Genomic DNA, 14,240 nt, shown 5'->3' on the forward strand with positions numbered 1-14,240 from the left:
TGAACTCTGGAGAGATGGCAGAAATGAGCAATCTCACAAAAGAATCTTTGACAAAAGACCAGAAGAACACATTTCAGATCTAGACTTTGGACACTTTCAATACAAAGAGAAAAAGGATGAAACTGAAGAAAGTAATCAGAGACAAGGGTAACAAATGTCTGGAATGACACATTCTCAATCCTTTTAACAATTTAATGGAGAGAGCAAAATATAAGGCAGAACTTTTCTTAGTTCTTAGAACCATGTTATTGATTCTTAAAGTGATACAGAAAAAAAATAAAATAAAATAAAATTTACAAAATTCACTTGAACTCTGAGAAATGCAGGAGAATATGTTTCATATTGGCTTCAGAAAAAGTACTGTTATTTAAGAAAAATACTGGTGTTTACTGTGTGTAGCCAGAATTCAGCCCACGTTAATCAAAGTAATATGTGCTCTTGGCATTCAGTAGGGACAACACTGTCCCTTCACAATAAGCTTTCCCAAATAACATAGAGAAGGCATTGAAAATTACTCTTTCTTCTGGTTATAATCTTCTATTCAAAAGCTGTCTCCCAGTTAATAGACAATTTGAATAATACATTATAAGTATGATTCTCAAGGATTTGAAGAGTTTTTTACACTCTCTAAATTTCAGTTTCTTATTTTTTAAATACGGTTAAATACAAGATGAGGTTTTGAAAAAGACAAACATTAGCTAAGCTAAAACCTTCTAAGAAAGTCAGACATCTGAAGTTTAAGATTCAAAAACATTCCCCAGGCCCAAATTTGATTGGGTTTGATTACTTAGAATGTGTGCTGGACAAAACACATTGTGACATACGTCTCTGTATAGACTAGCAAGTACGAATGTTAAAATGACAGTCTTTATCCCAGACAGATTCTACTAATAAACACTGCAGGACCTGAGTCTTCAATAATTTATAATAAAATATGGTTAAGAACTAGTATGGAAAGGGAAAAAAATAAAATAAAATTACAGTTTCAAGTGTGTTATTACTACCTGGCAGAAAAACGCTGTGAGAAACAAATGTGTTGTGGAACTTATTCAAATTGACAAGAAAATACCCAAACTGTACAATCCTCACCAGAAACTTGCCAAGATCAGCTCTGTGAGGGTGCATTCCACAGCAGAGCAGTGGATGGCAGCCTTCAGTGTCAAGAGGGATTACAACTCCTGAGCTCAGGTAGCTTTTCCATCAGTCATGCTGCTCAAAGGGAAGGGGTTTGTTGGGAAAAGGGCAAGTTGAATCTAGCAAATCAACAGACTGGTGGTAAAAACAGGAATTCTGCTACCTCTATCATGAGAGTTGCTCTGAAAAAAAAGGTTGGATGGGGGATGATGGGGTCCACCTCTCGGAGAAGGGGAAAAGCATCTTTGGTCATGGGCTTGCCAAGCTGGTGGAGAAGGCTTTAAACTAAAGTTGCAGGAGGATGGGAACCTCAGTCCATCCTGCTTCTCCTGGTTTGATGCCAGTGTCAGTGATAGATGTCCAGGGCCTGGAGAAGGGTCATGGGTCAGCAGGAGAACACCTGAAGAGTAGCACAAAGGAAATCCAGCCACTCCAGCCAGTAAATCAGCTTCATAAGGGGCCCAACTCAAATGTCTCTGTGCTAATGCACATAGTATGGGGAATAAAAAAAAGAGGAGTTAGCATGCCGGCAAGGCTATAATCTTGTTGGCATTATGGAGATGTGGTTGGATGGCTCCCGTGACTAGAGTGTTAGGATGGAAGGACACAGGCTCTTCAGGAAGAACAGGTAGGGGAGACAAGGGACTTTACTCTCCATGACTGACATAGAGGGCAGATAGAGTGCATGGATCTCTGTCTGGGGATGGATGAGGACCTGACAGAGAGCTTGTGGGGCAGTATTAAAGGGAGGGCAGGGACAAGGGACACTCTATTGGGAGGGTGCTACAGGCCACCTGAACCAAGCAGGTGAGGGCCTCTATAGTCAGAAGCAACCTCATATTCCTGGTTTGAAGAATGACTTTAACCACCCTGATATTTATTGGAGCGACAGCACAGCAGGGCATAGGCAATCCAGGAGGTTCTTGGAATGCATCAATGACAACTTTCTTCGAGTGCTAGATCAGCCACTGAGGAGAGGTGCTATGCTGGACCTCATTCTTACCAGAGAAGAGGGGCCAGCAGGGAATGTGAAACCCAAGGGCAGCCTTGGCTGAGGTGTTCATGAAATGGTTCAGTTTTGGATCCAGAGAGCAACAAGGTGGCAGCACAGCAAATTTGCTACCCTGGACTTTGGGACAGCAGACTTTGCCCTCTTCAGGGATCTGCTTGGTAGAGTACCATGGGACAAATACCTAGAGGGAAGAGAGGACCAAGAAAGCTGGCTAAGGATCACACTCTTCAAACTCAGTTTTGTTTTGCTTTTGTTTTTAGCCTCTGTTTTGCAGTATCATATGTACAGATGGGATTTGGTTGCCAGGTTCAGAGACTCAGAAATACACTCAAGTGGCAATACCTTAAACTGCTTTGTCCAGTTTCTCCCCTTTACTTTCTTGTTTTCATTGTTTACCTGCCACCTTTACCTAAGATAAGGCCTGGTTATGGTGGTCTTGATGCAGCAAACTTCTAAATTGGTTTAAATTGAAAATCCTTCACTTCAGACTTTGTGTTATCCAAAGATAGGAGGGGTTAAAAAAATAATATTTCAACACCCCATTAGATGTGTCTTGTGGTTCTTATAAAGGCAATTTTCTCTTTAATAGAAGCCCAAACCACACTTAATCATGAACATCCAGAAAATACCTCAGATTCAATGCCTAGTCTGGTTTCTGATGTATTGGTCAACCAAAGACATTTAACAATTCACAAACATTTCTGGAGTACACAGAAAATTGAACCGCAAAGAACATGGGTACAAAGGATAGATGTCCTGGATATTTTTAGCTTACTTTTCATCAAATACTCAACAAATGTTCACACATTGCTGTCCAGAAAATCACAACAGTAACATGGTATTGACAGTTATCCATGTACTGTCTGACTTCTTAGAAAGTAGTGCCCTGAAATGCTTTCTTTCATAGTTCTTCTCAACTATTCTATACTAATAAACTAGTTTTACTTCAGTGAATGCACCATTCGAGTTGAAAAATAAAATAAAATAAAATAAAATAAAATAAAATAAAATAAAATAAAATAAAATAAAATAAAATAAAATAAAATAAAATAAAATAAAATCCGACCTCGTATTGAAAACCCTGAATAATTCTAAGGTCACATCAAGAGTAAAGGATTATCATAATAGTTTCTACTGAATGCTGATTGCACCCAGGTAGTGAGTACAGATGCTTGGCTCCTGAGTTCACAGTTAATACAGAAAGTGAGAATGAAGATCCTCAGCTGCTACAAATCAACAACCCCAAAACTGTCTAACATGTCTGGATCAATGAATGGATTTTATTTTTTTTTTAATATTTATTAAGTATATAATGCCACGTATAGCTTTAAAACATATTAAGGCATGTGCAAAGCAATGATTCAGTTTCAACCTCTGTCTCCAAAGACAGATAAATCAATATATGAGAAAATGTAGAGTTGAGGTGAAAAAAGAAATATCAGTGCAAAATCTGCTCTGAATCTCAATATGCTTACTAAATGACTCCTCTGTACTTTGATGGTATTGATGTGAGGACAGGTACCTCTGATTAAAAGCAAACACTTTCTGTTTAATGTGTTACTTTGCAGCAGCACATCTGAGATAACTGGCAGAACATGTTTATCTCATGTTGTAATTTTGAGAGTGAAGCAGTGGTATTGCTCTAACTACTAGACATTAACAACAACATTGTATTAAAACTTTGTTTCTATAGTGTTGTTTTTTTTGTTTGTTACTTCTTTTTTGTGTGTGTGTCTTCTCATGGATCATTACTTTTCTAGACTGAATTATTAAAGATTGAGCTATTAAAAGTGATGTATTCAGACTAGATTAAACTAACAAAATGTGTTATTAGACATTTTCTCAAGAAATGCCATCTGCTTAAAAAAAAAAAAAAAAAAAAAAAAGGAACTGTAACTGTGGTCCCCAGAAGTTCAATCACAAGACGCAGGCAAAAGCTTTGAACCTGGAAACAAAACATATTAACAGAGTCTCCAGGACTACAAAGATAAATGGTCAATTAGTGGTCAATAAAGGACCTTGAGAGGATATTTTTAGGGATAACTGTTAAAGAAAGACCAAGCAAGCAATCCTTGGTATCAAGAGTAGAAACATGACCCCAAGCAAATTTATAATGGCCTACACCCACATCATGGTCCTCAAGGACTGGGAACACAGACCACTATTTGGATTTTGTCCTCACTACTAATTGTTAAGTGTTTTGCTAATGCATGAAACCCAGCTTCTTTGAGATTCTACCACTCCCCAGAGAAGGCTAAACCTGAATTTGGGACCTGGAGGAGCAGTAAATATAACAACAATTTAAAGTATTATAACAAAGATTGCGTATCTCAGATTTCACAGTCACATCATTTGGATTAAAGAACATTAACTGAACAAATTGAAATCGTGTTGGTTTCAGCGTAACTTGTTTTTCTAGAAAGGGTTGGTGTTCACATGCCTTCTTCTACGGTGTCTGGAATAGGACCATTTAGATAAAAAAGAACTACACACAGTAAGCACATTTCCTATGTCTAACAATTCAACCCTGTGCTCCTATTTGGTGACAATCACCATCAGAAGAACACAAGAAATCACATCATCTATCAAGAAGCACTGAGAAGCACTCAAGAACAAAGTAAAGAATTAATAAAAGGAGAAAAACAAACAAACAAACAAACAAAAAACACACACACAAAAAAAAACATAGCCAGGTCAAGTCTGAACTGTCATGAAACCTTATTTGCACAACTTGAAGAGTTCACGGTGTACTGAAGCCCACACAGTTCAGGATTTAGGGATTTTTGGACTGCAGGTGCAATGAGGTCTGAACATCATCAAAATCATGAATTGTAGATGGCAATGTCTTCTTTGTTCTTTCAGGAATAAACAGGAAAGAGCATCCTCACACGTGATTGCTCTAATTACTACTGCTTGGAGCAACTTGTACTAATAGTAACTCTTTGATTGGAATAATATTACATTTTTGACTTTGCATATCAGGTACTCTTCTCCAGCTCATACAAATTAGACAAGGTCTGTATGCTTTCCATGAGACCTGGCTGATAAATCTGAAAGCAACACCAAACCTTATAGAAAATCACAGCACCCTGCACTCCTTTTTACTCTAATGGGGTATAGTGCTGATTTAGATTTATGTGCCTGCATCTTAACTTAAAAAAAGACTTACAATCTTGGAATATATTTTTTTCAACAAATTTATACTACGTCTTTCTTATTACATGGGTGTATTCATGAACTCCTTAATCTGAAATAGCAATATTGGATTCAATTTGAATAATATTGAATACAAATATTACAGGTGCAGATAGATATAATTCAAAGTGAAAGAATATCTTTCTACTCTTCAGCAATAGTACATCTCTGTGTCTTTTATTTCTCAAGACAACAAATACTGTTGTTGCTGTTGTTGTTTTTGTTTGTTTGTCTGATCATATGTCAAGTATTCCACATTTGAAAAATTTCCGTTGCAATAATGGCATGGCTACTAGCATCTCAAGTATTTGAAGGTTGCTTAAAGGGAACCTATTTTAAAGACATATATATATATATAACACATTATTATTGATATTTTGTTGTAGTTGTTGTTTGTTTTTGTTTTGTTTTGTTTTGTTTTAAGTTAGGAAAAAGGAAATCCCACTGTAATTCAAAGTTGGCTTAAAGAAATAATGACAGGCTTTTTTATTTTACTTACTTTATAACAAAATATTTTGCAAGACATTTCAGACTCAGATTTGTACATGGCTCTGAACTCCACTGCACCCTTAAGTAATCAATTCACATATTGAATTCAATACAAACAATATATAATTTTATATTTTTCACTTCTCTTCTGAGTTATAAATTTCACATTAACCTAAGACATCAACATGATAAAAGGAGTTAAAAATTACATTCCAGTAATGCTTATTTTTCCAAAATGTTATTGTAAAGAACCATGGGGATATTGTTACCTTGGGCTTTGATTTGTCTTTGTTTCCTTAAATGACTGGAAAGGCAACAAATAAGTATTACAGGACTGCAGCTGACTTGCAGGGTAGTTTGCAAGTTGAGATCTAAGTTAAAACCGTAAGCTATCACTAGGAAACTGAATGTACTTGCTTTTCTCACTATTTTTGAACAGAAATTCTCAGAAATCTGAGAAATTTCACCATAGAAATCTTGATTTTTTCTCTTAGAAAATGATCATTTTATCAAAATAAATTCCTTAGTGCAAATTCTTAATATACAAAACTAAACAAGAAAACTGAACTCAACATTTCTAACAAAATCTACATAATAGTTTAAAGGAATAACCCTCAATGTACACTATATGATTCCCTACCACCAATGAAAATGACACAAAGGCAGAGAGATGCAAGAACATTTATGTAACTGCAAGCTTAAAACAAAGAACAAAAAAAAACAAGAGAAAAAAAAAAACAAAAAACATGCATAATGGTGAAGAGGGCTTTGGGTAGGCAAACTCAAAGGGCAAAAGGGCAAATTTGGTCTTGTATATTTTACCAGATCTTTTCTCATGAACAATGAAAAATGGCACATATGACATCTTAATTACTACTTGGGCTTAGATTAGCTATTTTATTATGTGAAGTGCTATATCATTAAATTGTGTTTGATATACATTTATACATCATTAGCTAATTATACTTAATGTGAAACATGGTAATTAAATCCTCATTAATGTCATTTAATTTGATGTTATTAAAAAGTGATAATTTTATTCTACTTAATTTTAATGCAGGAATGAAGTGCACCATGGCTTAATTATGGCTATGTAAATAATAATTTTTTTTTTTTTTTTTTTTTTTAAAGAAGCAAATTTTCTAATAATAACATAATTTCCCCCTTTAAAGGTAAATTTATTTATTTTGGTCTTTCTATGTCTGAAATTGACTAATGTGCACTGTACTTTCTTAATTAATGAATACTTCAAGAAATCACAGAGCAAGTAGTACTGAAAGCACTGGAGATAAAGTGTTCTGGTAAAGTGTACTGCTTTAAACATTTCCATGTAGTAGGGGAAAAAACTGCTCTCAGTATTTGGAAAGGAGTATTTGAAACCATCCTCCATCTCTTAGGTGAACGAATAAATAATCAATACAGAAAACAATACAATGATGATAATACTTAAGAGCTTCTGCACTGTCATAATCATTGCTTATTTCAGGGAACTTTTCGATATGCCCTATAAATAAATAAATAAATATTTTTTTTTTTATTTATTTGTTTAGAGTTTGATTCTACACTCTTCTGAGGAGAAATATCTTGCTTTTCCAGTTATATTCCCAACTTTTAAATTAAAACTCTGTCTTAAACTGAATTCATAAATAAACCTTACTTAAATGAAACAATGAAAATAAATTATTTCCCAGTAGTTACTGTCTAATTGTTTGCTATTTATAAGGCCATGATATTAAAGATCTGCAAAACAGGTCTGTACAAAACCTACAGAATCAACGAGCCCTGCCATATGTCTGCTCCAAACACTAAATCTCAGAATTCTAATTTACAATTCACTGATTCACTTATTTGCAAAAATGAAGACTGAAAGATCACCCCAGATGATCAAATGAAGAAGGAATTAGTATCCCTACTTTGACTAATTATAATTATATTCACATATAACATTACCTGTTAAATCTAATTACTGTGAATTCACCCATGGGAACTCTGTAAAATATGTCCTTCCAAAAAAAGAGTGACATTTCATATTTATAATGAATATACAAGATTACTGAGATCTGTCAGGGTCACCTCTGTAGCACAAGGAGTATCATAATGAAAAGACACACATATAACGAAATGTCATCATGTCCCATAAATTCCATAACATAAGCATGCTTAATAAAATTATGCTTATAAAAAATAATAAGCAATGTACTAATATAACTCACATCCTAGAAATATCTAATTCCACATTTGAGGCATGACTTAATTAATTATTGTTTAGTAATCATGTATGTATATTTAATAATCAGATAAAAAAAATATTTTACCATGATGCATAATCAAACAGTCATTTTTCCCCTAATTTTTCCCCTCAGCCACATCTCAATGATTTCTCTTGTCCTTAATTGCAGTTCACCCATCCAAAGAGTTTTAGTGCCTTCATAAACTCTCTTGATCAACAAGGATTCAGTTTTGTGAAAATCTTTCAGATGTTATTAGGAAATATAGAATTTACCACATATATGAAAGATTGAAAAAATGTCTAAAATATGACAGCTGCAGTTCAAAATTTTCTCTCATTAACCAAAATCTATCTGCACTGGAAAAGAGGCCATTCATTCAGCAATATTTTAATCCAAGACTTTGGCTAAGGATTTTAATTCTGTTACTGATGCTGTAGAGCATTGTGATAAAAATGAATTAAATGGATTTAGAAAAAGAAACAAAACAAAACAAAACAAAACATTATTTTCAAAGTTAAATAGGCACAAAGGATCTCTGTGGGAAAGAGAATACAGACTGCAATTCAAATATTCTTACCTACGTTTTCAACAATAAAGGGGAAACAGCATTTCCCAGGAAAACACACTCAAATCATCAGTGTCTCACGAAGAAATATTTCATAAGAGTATTCATGTAACTTTTTAAATGAGAAAAAGTATCTATTTTTAGTGATGCATGGAACAAAGGATGTAATTTTTCTCAATTATCATTGAATATTTTCAGGCAATAAGATTCAGTAACAAAGACTGAAAAAGCCTGATGTAAAGCCAAAATGTAATGTAGTCATTACAGCCCCAAATGGTCAGGTTGGAAGCTGAAACTTATCTCCTTGAATTAGTGAGAGAAGCTATTTTTACATATTCAGTGCTCAGGGCCAGTGGGCTGCAGGGATTTATTTATTTATTTAATTATTTCCATAATGCAACTTGAACATATAATTATTTTTAGCCTGAAATCTTGAAGCTATGAACAGTATTCTAAGTCAGCCGAATAGCTGTATTGCAAACTTATGAACAAATCAAGTGTGAAGAGGTCTTCTGTGCAAAAAAGTTGGTCACTGTGACAGCTGAAACTGCAGAATTAACTTTATATTGTTGAAACTGTATTATGCTGAAAAATTTTAAAACTAGAACCAAATCAGATTTCTTGAAACGTAATTGGCAAAATAGCTGTGACTTAGTTAATTTTGCAAGTAAAAGCTCCAATGTACTGTGAAAAAAAAAAAAAAATCAAGCACGAGAAAACAGCAGCAGAAATGTGTATGCTGGGTATATAGCAGGTCTTAATGACCTAAGCACTTCAAGGTTTCTTTGGAATCAAGACAGGTGTGGTTCAGAACATTAAATAAAATTAGATCATTTGAGATCATAATATCTAAAGCAAAATTAATGCTAAGGTAAGAAACAAGACTGCTGTTACAACTATTTTCAAAAGTATGGACTGTATTTTGGTTAATCCATTTTACTAATCAGATTTATGAGCACATTTTTGCAGCAGATATTTTGAAGATATCTGTAGGTAAGTTCTTGGAAATAAAAAGTTACCTACAGAAGGAATTTGAGCTTCACCTTTCTTTCCTAGACTCAATTATTTTTATTGTGTGACCACCAGCAGCCAAGAAAATAAAATAATACTATCAATAAGTGTCCATGTTTATATTCCCCTTTTCTGTGCAGGAACAAAGTCAGTAACAGATTTTGGTATATAAAACTTGGAGGTACAGTTTATGACTATCTCTATAGAGTATGTTCAGATCCAGAAATACAATACACAAAACACTTCTGAAATGTTTTGTTCATCTTGCTATGATATTTACTTTTACAGTCATTCTCATTTTTATGTCAAGTTTTAAGGTTTTTTTGTTTGTTTATTTTTGTTTTTGTTTTTGTTTTTTTTTTAATATAAAACACATTTTAAAAAATTAAGAATATATTTATATTTTTATCATTGAAGTCTTCTATGTTGTATTGACTTACTAAGAAGAAAAACTCATTAACCTATCATAATATGAAAACTAGATTTTTTTACAATTATTATAATATTTTAGTCAGTTTTGCACTCATATAGTGTTCTACTGAATGCCACCTGAGAGATGGAGCTCATGACTGTTTACACAGAAACACTGGAATCTTCAGCTTACATGATGAAATCTTTTTGTCTTTAAACTGATAGAAGAATCATATATCTCTACAACAGTTGTATGCACATTTATTTATTTTTTGTATATACCAACATACGCTTCCTTCCTGAGTCATTTCACTGTAGCTATTCCATGCATTAGACAGATTCTGGGGGAATACGGGCAAGATTGTCATGGATATTTAGGCACTTAATGATGCAGTACTGCCACTGCTAGGATTTTGAAAGTATGAAAGTCATATGTAGTCATCATGTAGATGCTTATAGAGAATTGCTCCAGACTAGACTACAGTATTTTTACCATTTTTTGTATGAAGCTTCAAGTATTTAAAATCTCCTGCAAATCTGTGATTCAATGAGCCTCTGGTAATTTTAGAGTGCCTAAGGTTTTCGTTTTGTTCTTGGAGATGATCTATTTTCAGTCTGAAGCCCAAAGTCAAAGTCATTTTGTGGATATACTGGACGGTATATTGTATGCAGATTTAGGAGTAAATGATGGAACCATTAGGGAAAAAAATAAAAAGAAACAAATACAGTCAAATAAAATATTATATAGAATTATACTTTTAAATGATACATTGTCTAAAAATTACACTGGACATTACAATTACAAGAGTATGCTTTTTGTTTTCATATTTAAAAGCTCTGCAATTTGACTCAGGGTGGCCAGCTAACTTCATAACATTATAATATAATTTCAAAATAATTGAAAATAAAATAAATAAAATAAAATAAATAATAAATAAAATAAATAAAATAATAAAATTGGTCAACCAGTGAGATTATGAAATTATATGTTGGTTTACAATTTACTATGGGTATGTAATGGTATCATTAGTTATTGAGCATTATTTGTAATATAGACACATCTAGTGTAAAAGGAAGACTCTACAAAAGTGCCAATAAGAGTGGTCATTAGTGGGAATGGATTTCTTTAATTACCGCTTTCAGTTCTAAAAATTCTGGCTTTCTGCTTCAGTATTCATTTTATTTCTCAAAGTACAGTCTAAAATGTATATATGTTAAGTAATTTTTCATACGGATTATAATGTGCTTTATTATTATTTTATTTTAATTGAACCGTATCATAGGAGTTCTGCTGTAGGAAATAAACATGCAGTGGTCATTACTAAAATGCAGACTAATCGAAAAAAAGCATAACTGAACACAGAGGATTACAGAGGTGAATCTAGAGAGACTGTGCTTGCTTTTTGGAGTAAAATTGGTTTATTTGTTTGTTTGTTTTTGGTTTTGTTTTGTTTTTAAAGCTCCATGGTTTAAATTCTCTTTATGTAATTGTGATTAAAACACAACATTTAAGAGAATATGTTCTTTCTTTCTGTGGATGAATCATAGGAAGTCCCTTGATAATTAAAAAGATTGGTAGCATTTTATCTATATTCAATGCTCCTAGAGCCTTTATTCCTCTTCTTCTTCTCCTTGTCCCCCATTCCCCTTTTTTAAAATAAAATATAAAAAAATTCAATGCAATTTTTGGTAAAAGGACAGTAAGAGAATGTCTCAGCTGTGATCAGTATACAGTATATATAAATCATATATAAAGTATGATCATAACAATAATCTACAATCTACAGTGAGAACTGAATAAAAGAAATCATTAGAGAAAACATTTTCACAAAAACATGTGTATTATTCATGACATCTTTCTTAAAGTAAATATTAGCCTATTACTCTTCCATTTTGAACACCATCTTTTGTGGTTAGTTGTAATGAAAAGGTTTTTGTTTCTCATCTTCATTTTTCTCATGGATTTATGGATTTCTCATTTGGATGGCAGTTATTATTGAGACACAAACTGTACTTCATATATAATATCATATAATACTGGAATCTGCAGCACAATTGACATGATTTATAAGAGTTTTGGTGATACATTCCAAGACCACTCCAGTGCCAGAAGTCTTCCCTTAGGCCCCGGCTTTTTTTTTTTTTTTTTTTTAATGCCTATTACCTTCAAGGGGCTACACTGCTCACAAATGACTTCTCATTTAGTGAATGGGAATTCATATGTATTTCTTCATGTGCCAATAATTCTACAGTTTTCACCTACATTATTTCATTCTGATCAAGTGAAAATTTTGCTATAGGGACAAAATTTAACTGTTCATCTGCCAGGAAACATACTTCTGACATAGGTAGCTATCAAGGCAATTACCTTCTTCCCAGATTAGTTGATTTTTTGACCTTCAGTGCTGGTCTCTATTACTGACTACGTTTTGTCATTTTCCAATAAGGACACATTTTTATTTTCTTTTGAAACAGGTACAGACGTTTTCAAGTTCTTAAAAGTGGAAAGGATATGGAGAGACTTTTAAGAAGTTATAGTTCTCTGAGATGTTAATAAATGATATGTCAACAAGGCTGCAACCAATGACAGTCCTTTGTTTTGACAGTAGAAATTAAGCAATCCATTTAATTTATTGATCAATTTAGATGTAAGAACCCATCAGAGCTAAAATTAGCCTTTCAGTCAAACTGAGTTATGAAGTGCAATTTCTTACATAACTTAAGAGGGAATAAGAGGAAAATTAATAATAATAATAATAATAATAAGAAAATATTATCAGTCATCTAAAAGGTGCTACAAAAAACAGTAAATTTGTTTCTAAAATCCACACTGAACTCTGAAATTTGCAGTAGTTTCCATTTCTTGTCAATCTGTAATGAAAAAAAAATATCTGCTAGATTCATTTCCTTTCTAAACGATACAGATAATAGGTAACGGCACTTCAGTTTTATCCATGTTTTCAGTTAGGAGATTAAACATCTGCCCACAAAGGAAAAAAAAACAAACAAAATCACCCCTCTTGATTATCTAAAACTCTATATTGTATATTGACAGAAATTTTTATGGTACTCTCTCTGATTCCCCAAAAAATCAAGAAAAACTATGAGACCAAAATACACCTTGGCACTTACAATATAGTTAGTTTGTAGTTTAAAAAAACATGAGTCCCAGAAGCATCATGTACAAATGAGTCAAAAAAATTATTATGTCACGTCTTTTAAGGAAAAAAAAAATAAAAAAAGACATATTCAAAAGATGACTTTTAAGTAGACAACACTTATCTGTGATTCAGTTCCAAAGTCTGCTCCACCAGAATAAGACATCTTAAGCTATCATAAGCAATTTTAATTATACATGAATATGTAGATAAATAGGAAGACAGGCAGATAGCATTGTATTTTTTGTTTACTTTCTTCCTTGCTAGTTTTTGTTTTAAATATATACAATATTCAGTACTGATATATTTCACAGAAGTTATTTATTCAGCTCACACTAGTGTCAGCCACCAGCCTTCCTCATACACTCATAGCAACGCCTAAATTTTACAAGTCCACTAAAAGAAACTTGAGTCAAACTGAACTTTGTCTTAAGTTTCTTTATGCCTTTCTGTGCTGAAATAGCAGAAGAGAAGTCATGTTAATTATTTCTCTCACAGGTGTTCTCTAAAAGACATCTAAATAATTTAAGCATGAATTTACCTTGTGTCAAAACGTGACTTTAGCACTGTGAATGATTCAAGTCTTTAAAATAAAGCTCATATTTCTCCCACAGACAGAAAGAACACAATATTTTTAAAGCATTGTGACATTTCAGTGAGGATGGTATTACAGAAATTCAAAATCGTATATGCATACTTCTACAGTTGATATGAAACAACACTGGCATTTCTTTGGTACTAGCAGACTATTCAACATGAAGACAATTCAGAATTGTTACAAGAATTGTAATAAATTATAGAAAAATCAACTTCCCCCATATGTTCCCTTAATTACTTAATTATTTTTTCAAAATCCGTGAACAACAACAAAAAAGATATTTGCGTACTTGAAAATGTGATTACAACAAGTGTTATCAACATGAAAGACTGGTGGCATGGAATTTTTTAACACTGAAGAACATCCAAGCTAGCAAAATGTCTGAACTAATCAGAACTGTCTACAGCATTCAAACTCTGATTAAAATATTACACAA

The 14,240-nt window shown here is 33.0% G+C and overlaps 1 protein-coding gene across 5 annotated transcripts in view; it reads right to left on the bottom strand.

The window, feature by feature from the left end:
* The window catches only part of IL1RAPL1 (interleukin 1 receptor accessory protein like 1), a 759,868-nt gene that overhangs the window by 566,730 nt on the left and 178,898 nt on the right, over nt 1-14,240 (bottom strand). The window lies entirely within an intron of this gene.

The sequence above is a fragment of the Aythya fuligula genome, chromosome 1 (assembly GCF_009819795.1).
Source record: "Aythya fuligula isolate bAytFul2 chromosome 1, bAytFul2.pri, whole genome shotgun sequence".
In the NCBI taxonomy this organism is placed as follows: domain Eukaryota; kingdom Metazoa; phylum Chordata; class Aves; order Anseriformes; family Anatidae; genus Aythya; species Aythya fuligula.